Below are 10,974 nucleotides of genomic sequence, written 5' to 3' on the forward strand. Positions count from 1 at the left end.
ATGGAGCATACAAAGCATCAGTAATTGTAAATGGCAGGATAAAATGACTTTGTCATCTTCAAGTACTTGCATTGTGTAAAAGCAAGTTCAAATATTATTTGGACCCAGTAACTGTATTTGTGAATTCCTGGTTTTCTTTGTACAAGATGTTCCCCTTTTGCTCAGTAGGTTTTAGTTCGGGTTCTATAGTGTTTTTTTGTGTTTTCTACATGGCCTGTATGACAGCACTGCAGTATGCTGCTGCTGTTTGCACCACTACAGCACTCGTCTGTAGACACAAACACTTTATTATTTTGTCATTGTACAGGTTACAATGAGTTTGTTCTCTGCATTTAACCCATGCTATGTATAGGAGCAGCGGGCAGTTGCAGCACCCGGGGACCAACTCCCGTTCTTCTTTCCATTGCCTTGCTTAGGAGCACAGGCAAGCCTATTAACCCTAACATGCATGTCCTTTTGATGGTGGGAGGAAACCAGAGCACCCGGAGGAAACCCACGCTAATGGGGAGAACATGCAAACTCCACACAGAAAGGACCTGGGGCGGCCTGGGGTTCAAACCCAGGACATTTTTACCACTGTGCTGCCCACAGTGTGTGTAAGTGTGTACACATGCCTTAGAAATGGATGGGACACTGTTCAAACAGCAAGATCTCTAGTTTGGTTTGTGTTGTTTTTTGTTTTTTTGTTGCTCATCTAATAAGTGGATAAAACAGATTTTAAGGAACTTGTTCTTTCATGTGCATCTTTCCACATCTTTCCACTCTTCAAAATGGTTTAAAGTTTTTAGGCTTTGATAATATGGTTTCTTTATCGATATCCACACACAAAAGAAAATGTTGCGCCTGATACAATGCAAGTATTTCACGAGTGAATGTGATAATTTAAACTAGCCGTGTATTGATCTTTCTATTGGTTCTCATCCTGCTTGTTTGGTTCAGTACTGCACTGGGCAGCATTACAGTAGACAGAACAGGCCCCCCCCAACACACACACACACACACACGCTGCACACAGAAGCTCCTGTGTAGTCCTCCAGGGGGATCCCACCCATAGACATCCTAGCCTTCCGTAGAATCTCTTCCTCCCTGAACTGGTAACCTTTGTCTTGGGGATTTTGTGTCCCACTGACCCAGAGAGCTCTGCTCTTTAAGTTTTGTGTCTATCTTGGCCCTCTGAGGTCAATTGGTCCCAGGAAAGGAATAAGATGAAAAGAGCAAGCCTTATAATAGCTCCTTAGACCCCCCTGTATGCCTCCCCGTTTTTAAGTTATGGTGACACTAGGCAACTCAGCTTGTTATCAATGGAATCCATTATCTGAAGGCTTTTTATTAAGAAAAAAAACGACATAACTTGTATACTGTATAATCAGCTTTATTTTAGAGATGTTGCAAAAATATGATTGTTTTCAATCCAAAAATGGATGCACTGCACTTTTTAAAATTGCTCACATACTGTGTATGCAGCAATCACAATAAACATTTAGATGATCAGTTTAACGGATCCTAACACTGGCTGCAATGACAAAACATCTGTGTGTGTGGACTGCAGACACTTTGCTCCTTCTCATGGGGGGGTGTTGACTGCTTTTGGGGTGTACTTTTTTTTTAAAGCCTTAACTTAATATATGTGAGCACATTTCCTTTTGTCTTTTTTTTTACTATTTTATTAATGTAAGGACCTCTAAAACCTAGGCCCCTAGGATGTAAATAGAGGCCTAGTATAATACTGTTTATTGTAATGCATATGTTATGACATTGTACTGTTTAGCATACTGCTTACTGTACATACTTTGTGGTACTTCATTTACCAGCATGCTTTGTGTCTTAAGCATTTCATATGTTCTTATAAGTTTCTAAACATGTAAACCAATTAAATGTATTTGCTCTTTGTATTTTTATTTGAATTTTGTTATCATCCAATGATATTGTGTAAAGTTATTATGCCCACGAAAACGCGAGGATGGCAACATTCTATCTCCTCACGGAGGGAGAGGAGGATTATATTAGTCCAAGCCAGTACTCCCTGCAGAGAGGTCCGTTTTCTGCTGCTCCATCTCAGTACCAGTTTCGCGGAGACTTTATACACAGCCCGTGTACTAGGCCCGCATTTGAGTTCAGGAGTGTTGCGATTGGCCCGCGGTCGTATGCTTGCTTGTGTGGTTGTGTTTTTTTTTTTTGTATTACGATTATTTTGTCTATGCCCTATAGCCAGTGTAGCCGCTAGCTAGCTAAGTGGATTTAGCATCCAGTCCTAGTGTTAGCCGACTTGAGTTGTGGAGGCTAGCAAGAAATCATCGAGCTGAGCTGGACGGTGATCTAACTAGCTGAGCCGCTGTGCTCCATTCCCGGGACCTGTCTGCTGTCCAAAGAGGACTCGCTTCATCTGCTCTCCCATGCTGGGCCCACCGGAGGACCACCATCTTCGCCAGGGTTTTTCTGATCATTGCAACCTGCGGCGATCTTGCGGCTGAGGATGCTAACGGAGAGCCGACACCTGCCAGCTGCTAGGCTAGTGTAACGGGGGCAGTCCTATGCTGTTCTTTGCTGGTCAGCCTGCTGCACGCCCGTCACTTCCATCATCAGCTCTGCGTTGTGTTCTATTTTCGGTGGGGTCCCAGATGTTGTGGGGGGCCCTCAGTCTCTCATCATCATCATGATCAAGGAAGGAAGGGGGACACATAGGACTCTATTTGGCTCACCTTGCCATTTATTTTGGTTTCAAACCCTTCGACAAACGTCCAGTCCTCCAGCGGGAGCGGTGTTTCTTACGGACGTGGGGGTCGAAGTTCAACCACTGCCCGGACTTCACTCGTGTGCGTTAGAAGGAGAAACCGTCCACGGGACTCCGATGTAAGAAAGGATAAACAAGTATTTTATCCCACAGCTTGCAGTATCTTCTTACAGGGATACTCAAGGTTACGTTCTCCTCAACCAGCAAAACTGTCCTACGGTAAGAAACACGCGTCGCTCGGCTCGATCGCTGCTTGAGACTCCTCCCACAAAACAAAAAGGGCCTCTCCCGCGTTCCGTCTTCCGTGTACCCATAAGACCTCTCTCTTAAAGCGACAGTACACGTATATGACGGTCGTTGTAAAACACATAAAAGTAAATAATGACATAAAATAAAATGTAGTCAACACAAATAACAGCACACAGACAGGATTTGGTGATATTTCATACTCAAACAAAATAAAATAAAAGCATTAATTTTAACCTTGTTACACTAGCACTACGCCTTCCATCCTCTGGACCAGCGGTCGGGAACCTATGGCTCGCGAGCCATATATGGCTCTTCCGATGACGGCATATGGCTCCCAGACAATTTTGAGTTGAAAAATTTTTTTTTTTAAATCAGTTTGGAACTGATTTTAAAATACTTTTGATATTTCTTAATAATACTGTGTCATTTTAAAGTAAACAGAAATTAGTTTTGAAGATACATTTCACGGGTCACAGGTCACCCGTGGGTTGGGTCGGGAACCAATGGCTCGCGAGCATGTCCGGGTCATTGTAAAGGTGAAGAAATCAATTTTATCAGATAGCCAACTAGTTTATCCGCTTCAACCCTTGTAACGGAAAAGATGGCGAAAAGAAAAAAAGACGATGATTACCGTGCATTCCAGGCTGCGTGCACAGACGAATTTGCATTTGTGGAGAGAGCAGGATCTGCGGTATGTCTAATATGCAATGATAAAATTGCATCGATGAAACGGTCAAATATAAAGCGGCATTTCGATATCCACCATGCTTCATTTGCATGGAAATATCCAGCGGGGGACAGCAGGAAAAGGGCATGCGAGGAGCTACAGCGGAGAGTGCAGACGAGTCAGCAGCAACTACGTGTGTGGACCAAGCAAGGTGACGGGAATTCCTCTAGCTTTGCGGGTGCTTTGGCAATAGTAAGGAATGGAAAGTCATTCACAGATGGCGAGTATGCCAAAACATTCATGCTTGATGTGGCCAATGAACTGTTTGATGACTTCCCAAATAAAGACAAGATAATCAAACGAATAAAAGACATGCCCCTGTCAGCAAGAACTGTGCACGATCGTAGCACCATGATGGCAAGTCAAGTCGAGGAAACACAAATTAAAGACATAAACGCCGGGACATACTTTTCTCTCGCGTTAGATGAGTCAACAGACGTTAGCCATCTATCTCAGTGCAGTATAATTGCCAGGTATGCTGCAGGTGACACACTGCGTGAGGAAAGCTTGGCTGTTTTGCCAATGAAAGGGACAACAAGAGGAGAGGATTTATTCACGTCTTTCATGGAGTTTGCTAAAGAAAAAAAACTACCGATGGATAAACTTATTTCTGTCTGTACTGATGGTGCACCCTGTATGTTGGGGAAGAACAAAGGATTTGTAGCGCTTCTCCGTGAACATGAAAAGAGAGCCATCCTAAGTTTTCATTGCATCCTGCACCAGGAGGCGCTTTGCGCTCAGACGTGTGGCCAGGAGCTTGGTGAGGTGATGTCGCTGGTCATTCGAGTGGTCAACTTTATTGTTGCCCGAGCTTTAAATGATCGCCAGTTTAAAGCTCTGTTAGAAGAAGTTGGGAATCATTATCCCGGTCTGCTTTTACACAGCAACGTGCGTTGGTTGTCAAGGGGGAAGGTGCTCAGCCGTTTTGCAGCTTGCCTGAGTGAAATCCGGACTTTTCTTGAAATGAAAGGCATCAAGCATCCTGAGCTAGCCAACACTGACTGGCTCCTGCAGTTTCACTATCTCGTGGACATAACTGGCCATCTGAACCAGCTCAATGTGAAAATGCAAGGTATTGGAAATACAATCTCATCCCTTCAACAAGCAGTGTTTGCATTTGAAAGCAAGCTGGAAGTCTTTCTCAGGGACATTGAAACAGGTCGTCTTCTGCACTTTGAAAGACTGCAACAATTTAGAGATGCATGCTTAGCAAGTGACTCCACTCAACATCTGGATCTCCAGCAGCTAGCTGGCTTTACGTCCAATCTCCTGCTGTCATTCAAAGCACGTTTTGGAGAATTTCGTGCGCGCACTGGTCTTTTCAAGTTCATCACTCATCCACATGAGTGTGCAGTGGACAAAATCGACCTGACATGCATCCCCGGGGTCTCTATCGGAGACTTTGAGCTGGAAGTTTCTGACCTGAAGGCATCAGACATGTGGATGAGTAAGTTCAAGTCACTTAATGGAGAGTTGGAAAGTCTTGCGCGACAGCGAGCAGAGCTGGCGAGGGAACACAAGTGGACAGAAATGAAAACTCTTCAACCTGAAGACCAGCTGATTCTTAAAACTTGGAACGAGCTTCCTGTGACATACCACACAATGCAGCGTGTGAGTATTGCCGTATTGACCATGTTTGGCTCTATATATGCATGTGAGCAGTCATTCTCGCATATGAGGAACATTAAGACCAACCTACGCTCACGTTTAACTGATGGAAGCCTCCACGCCTGCATGAAGCTCAACCTCACCACGTATGAACCAGACTACAAGGCCATCAGCAAAACCATGCAGTACCAGAAGTCGCATTAAAAGTAAGACATATTTAATTTATTATACGTTAAAAATACTATATGGCTCTCAATGAAATATATTTAGAAATATTTGGCTTTTATGGCTCTCCCAGTCAAAAAGGTTCCTGACCCCTGCTCTGGACTGTACACAGCCTCCCGGTCGAGGGAGCGATGGGTTGTGAGTAACCTGAAACTGCATTTATACTCACACACACACACACACACACACACACTTTTATCTCGTCGCCTGGGCGTCGTAGCGGTTGCTACCTTGCCCTCAGCCCAGAGAGCTGTTTTATGTGCACCAACGGAAAGCGCTGGGTATTTTTGTGTTCTTTTGATACTTTTCTCCCTGTTTATTGTGACCCTTTGCCACACCCTGTGTAATTTCAATTAATGTACCGATGTCAATAATCTGTTATCGAATTAAGCATATTGCTATTGTTCATTGGGTGTTAAACTGTGCGATTCAGAGCTAACACTGGTCTGTAACGCTACTTAGGCTAAAAGCTACAGCTAGCTTGAACCTAGGTTTCAGGTAGTTCTTTGGGTTTGTTTATTTAATCAACAATACTACACTCGTGTGGTACTCTCTCTCTCTCTCTCTCTCTCTCTCTCTCTCTCTCTCTCTCTCTCACTCTCTCTCATTATTATCAAATAAATCCTATTATTATTAATTATATTTCAGGGGTATTGGCAGCTCATTTCCGCTTATGCAAAGCCTAGGTTACTTTTAGAGTGCTGGTAATAAGCTTGTACAGTAATTCAGTACACAGCAGGGTTATAAGATCTGCATTTACCGCTATTATAACTGATTCACATGTTTGTTTAATTCTGGGAAGATACACCATTCACTAGCCTTAGGTAAGTGTAGTATTTTCACAGTGGAGGCACCGCGCTACTAAATTGATTATTATATTGGTTAATTATTTCTATTATCATTTATCACTAATATTGTCAATAGTGGCACTAGCCTACTAGTACACAGGGAGTTCAGCCAGCTCACCATTCCACCGCTGAGAATTCAGGATCTTGTTGCGCAATTGGCTTGGATTGGATTGTAACACTTTAGTAACTGGTAGCATTAGGCTTTTGTCTTGTTTAAATGTACTTGGCGTTGCCCGCCAGTAAAAAAGGGGTTACATTAATCCCCGTGGGGCGATTCTTTCTCTGTATTTAACCCATCCTAGCTGTGTAGCTAGGAGCAGTGGGCAGCCGCCATGCTGCGCCCGGGGACCAACTCCAGTTTGTCTTGCCATGCCTTGCTCAGGGGCACAGACAGGAGTATTAATCCTAACATGCACGTCTATTTGATGGTGGGGGGAACCGGAGCACCCGGAGAAAACCCACCGCAGACACGGGGAGAACGTGCAAACTCCACACACAGGACGACCTGGGATGACCCCCAAGTTTGGACAACCCTAGGGTTTGAACCCAGGACCTTCTTGCTGTGAGGCGACAGTACTAACCACTGCACCACCATGCCGTTTTTTGTTTTTTTGGGGGGGGGGGCATTTTTATTTACTACTATTATTTTTTTTCACTGAATGGGGTCCAACCAGCCTGTGTTACTGTAGCTAACCCCAGCCTGCTCATGTCAGTGACCTTGTTCTGAGGACATGGTGAGTGGCCTCCTGGTTGTGATTCACTAGGAAGCCTTCACTTGCTGATCCATCAAATCTATCATCAACACGGGCACTTTGAGACGCAGCTTGTTCCCATCTCCTCTATTATTTTCCTATGTAGAGTTCTGTTTGCCAAAATAGCAGGGATGAATTTTTAATCAGCAAGCCATGAATCTGATCTCTCGCTCCCCCTCTCTCTCTGGCTCTCTCTCTCTCTCTGGCTCTCTCTCTATGGCTCTTTCTCTCTGGCTCTCTCTCTCTGGCTCTCTCTCTATGGCTCTCTCTCTCTGCTTCACATTGTCTGGGGTTGTGGCGCTCCTTTAAACCCAAATAGGAAAAGGACAGAGGGAGGAGAGGCTGTGTGTGTGTGTGTGTGTGTGTGTGTGTGTGTGTGTGTGTGTGTGTGTGTGTGTGTGTCAAAAGCTGTTCAAGGATTATGAGAAGTTTCCTTTGACCTTATGTGGCATCTAGCTGGGTGATACTGTACCCGCGGCGAGTTATTATTAAGATTGTTTCATTCGTTGGGATGCATAACATGGAGCTCAATAGCATCCTTATTTATCATTGGATTGATTAAAATTATGCGTCAGGCCGCATTATCTGTCTCTTCTGGTTAATGTGTCTCTTTCAAAGCATCACGGAGTAAATCGTCACTCACCCTGAAAAGACAAGCGTATTATATTGTACCATAACAGAGCATTTTATTTCAGCTCAATTTTGTTCTTTTTTTTTTGTTGCTCTGGATGGGTGGTTCACTTTTATCGACCAGTCTCATTTACATATGCAGCCATGAATATAGCTGATGAGAGCTACTGGCGTGGTCGGAGGTGGAAAGTGTGACGAGATAAAGAGATTTCTAAAGAGTAGCCAAGCCTCCAGTTCTTATCAGCCCCTCATCACGCAGTGGATAGGGGCGATAAATCCACTTGTTAAAGCCTGTTTCACAGCAGAGAGGCGCAAGCTCCAGATCGATCATTACGTCTTTGGGAAGAAGAGGAAATTAAGTTTACTGCCCTTTTTTTTATGTCCAAGAGCTCAGCGTGTGATGATCACTGAAGGCCCTGTCTGCCCTATCCTATCTACCTGTGAACTGCCTTTGGTGTTTCTGTTTCCCTCATATATCATTTATCCTCCCGCTGCTTGCCTCAAAATGGAAATGTGTGAGCGATCGTATCCTGTGTCCTAGTTCTGCACTCTGTTGTGCTCGATTCATAACATAAACTGGAATTGGCATACATTAGAGGACGCTGCTGTCAGCCTGCTGCAACAGTTACACAGGAAAAGGCCATTTTGCTACCATTACTCTGTGTTACAGAGGTGGATGTTAAATAAAGGAAATTGCATTGAAAGTTTTCATTAGATTTTTTTTTTGTTGCTTCCCCCTCTTTTTCTCCCCACTTGAACTCGGCCAATTACCCCACTCTTCCTAGCTGTCCCAGTCTCTGCTCCACCCCCTCTGCCGATCTGGGGAGGGCTGCGGACTACCACATGCCTCCTCAGATACATGTGGAGTCACCAGCTGCTTCTTTTCACCTGACAGTGAGGAGATTTGCCAGCGGGACGTAGCGCGTGGGAGGATCACACTATTCCCTCCAGTTCCCACCCCGGACAGGCACCCTGGCCGACCAGAGGCCACAGTGCTACCACCGGGCGCCCTGACCGACCATTGGAGGCGCTAGTGCAGCGACCAGGACACATCCACATCCGGCTTCCTACCCACAGACAGCCAATTGTGTCTTTAGGGACACCCGAACAAGCCAGAGGTAACACGGGGTTTCAAACCGCCGATCCCCGTGTTGGCAGGCAATAGAATAGACCGCTGCGCTACCCGGACGCCCAGTTTTAATTAGCTTTCTCATGATGTGCCTGGATGTGTATATAGACACCGTCATTGGCTTTGCACCACATTGAAAAAAGAAAAATCCCAAGTAAATCAATACCCTCCACCCTTATATAAATGTATGTCAATTTCTCCGCACTAAGTAACATGGTAGACGCTGGACTGTCTCCATGAAGAGCCAAACCGTGTGAGCGAGCTTTGCTGTTCCCCTAGCCGAACTCTGGGACGTGAGGCTGCCAGAAGACGTTTCCTACTCGTGGGTGTGTTACGTGTAACATGAGACGAGCTCCTGGAACATTTCAGCTTTCATTCATCTGATCGAGCAGCTCACCAACCCTTTTCTGTGACCTGGGTTAACATGGCCAGGCCACAGGGGAGGCACGGAGGCCTGGCGTCTTTACAATAAACAGACAAACTTGATGAAACCGGGTGGATGTTATGCTCCTTTATTGATCTCGCCAGTTTAAACTGTGTACAAACACAACCCAATATGAAGCAAATGTAAAACAACATTCGATACGTCACTGCAGTGTGTTTACAGTTAGTCTGAAAATCGCATGTCCTCTGGCTGCATGTACTGCAACCTGTTTCTGCATCGCTCCCTCCCTTCGCCTCTCCATCCATCCATAATGCATGTGCATGCACTGTGGCGGCGTTGCACGCACACGGTTAGAGCTGGAACGTCACCGGCAGACGCACCACTTCCACGTCTTGTTCTGAAGATAATAACAACCACCCCAGTAAATCCCTTCACCATATTCTCTTTCTGCTCTCTCCCCACCAGGGGGGGTGCCGGGACTCACCATACCAGCCATTCCTTCCACTTTGTCTGTTTCCCTTCAGCCGGTCATACACCGAACATCTCCTGCCTCAAGAATCGCCCTGGTGCTCCCATACGCCCCCCCCCCCAACACATTTACACATTTACACTGGGCACACACACACACGCACACACACAAGCCCCTCCCTTAATTTCTTGGGAGTTTTTTTTTTCTTCCTCGTCTTGGTCTGCTTTGCATGGCTTCTATTTTCCATTGAGCTTTTTGAGATAGATCTGTTTGCTTGAAGTTCCCTGCACACAAACCTGAGTTGTTGTTTTTTTTGGTGACATAATTGACATAATTTGGGATTTGAGAGACAAAGAAAAAGGGGGGAAAGTAGAAGGGAGTTGAACACACGGAACAAGAGGACATGACAGTCAGTATCTCTCTGTGCTCAGAGCAATCTTCTGCATTGCTGCACTGGTTAGAGGATGCAGTACTGTCCTTGGGAATTTGCTCCAAGCTGCTAGAAGTTATTCATCTACTTTACCTTCTATGTGATGATACCCCCAGTGGGTTGATTAGTTTCAGATGGACTTAGGAGGAACAGTAGCTGTATGTATTATTCCACAATGTATGCACATATTTAGATCTTTGGAAAAGTTAGCTTACATTAGCTATGTGTATTTTTTGACATTCGTAAATGGTTCCCTTCTCCTTATTTCTTCTGCTTGGGTACCCTTTGCTCCCAGCCGCACCCATCAAGGTTGTCAAAGGAGAACATTGAAGTTATAAAGGGCTGGCTCACTGCAGACACTAGCCATTTGGGGAAGACCTTGACAAGCATTTGTTTGCATTAAGAGTCTTAGAAGATCTTAGATGATGCATGTAAAATAATCTACATATCATACAAGATGCTCTATTTTGGCTCAAATCTACATATGTACAGGCAGCACAGTGTAGACAGTCTCTTCAGTATTTGTAATGATAAAGCTATTTCATGTAGAATGATTAAAGATGGGATAGTCTATAATACATGTGTCCGGCTGATTTCACACACTGTTCAGTGAGACCGGCTGGCGCCTTTGGTTAGAAGGAGAACCTGTATACACATGGCTCTCCATGGCACATGACTGGAGACCACTCACTAATATTTGCCTTGTATATCATATGTCAGCAACTATATTTACACAAAATCCTATCAATACACCCCCCCCCCTTTTTTCTTCTCCCCACTTGTATCTGGCC

Source organism: Lampris incognitus, chromosome 2, assembly GCF_029633865.1.
Source record: "Lampris incognitus isolate fLamInc1 chromosome 2, fLamInc1.hap2, whole genome shotgun sequence".
In the NCBI taxonomy this organism is placed as follows: domain Eukaryota; kingdom Metazoa; phylum Chordata; class Actinopteri; order Lampriformes; family Lampridae; genus Lampris; species Lampris incognitus.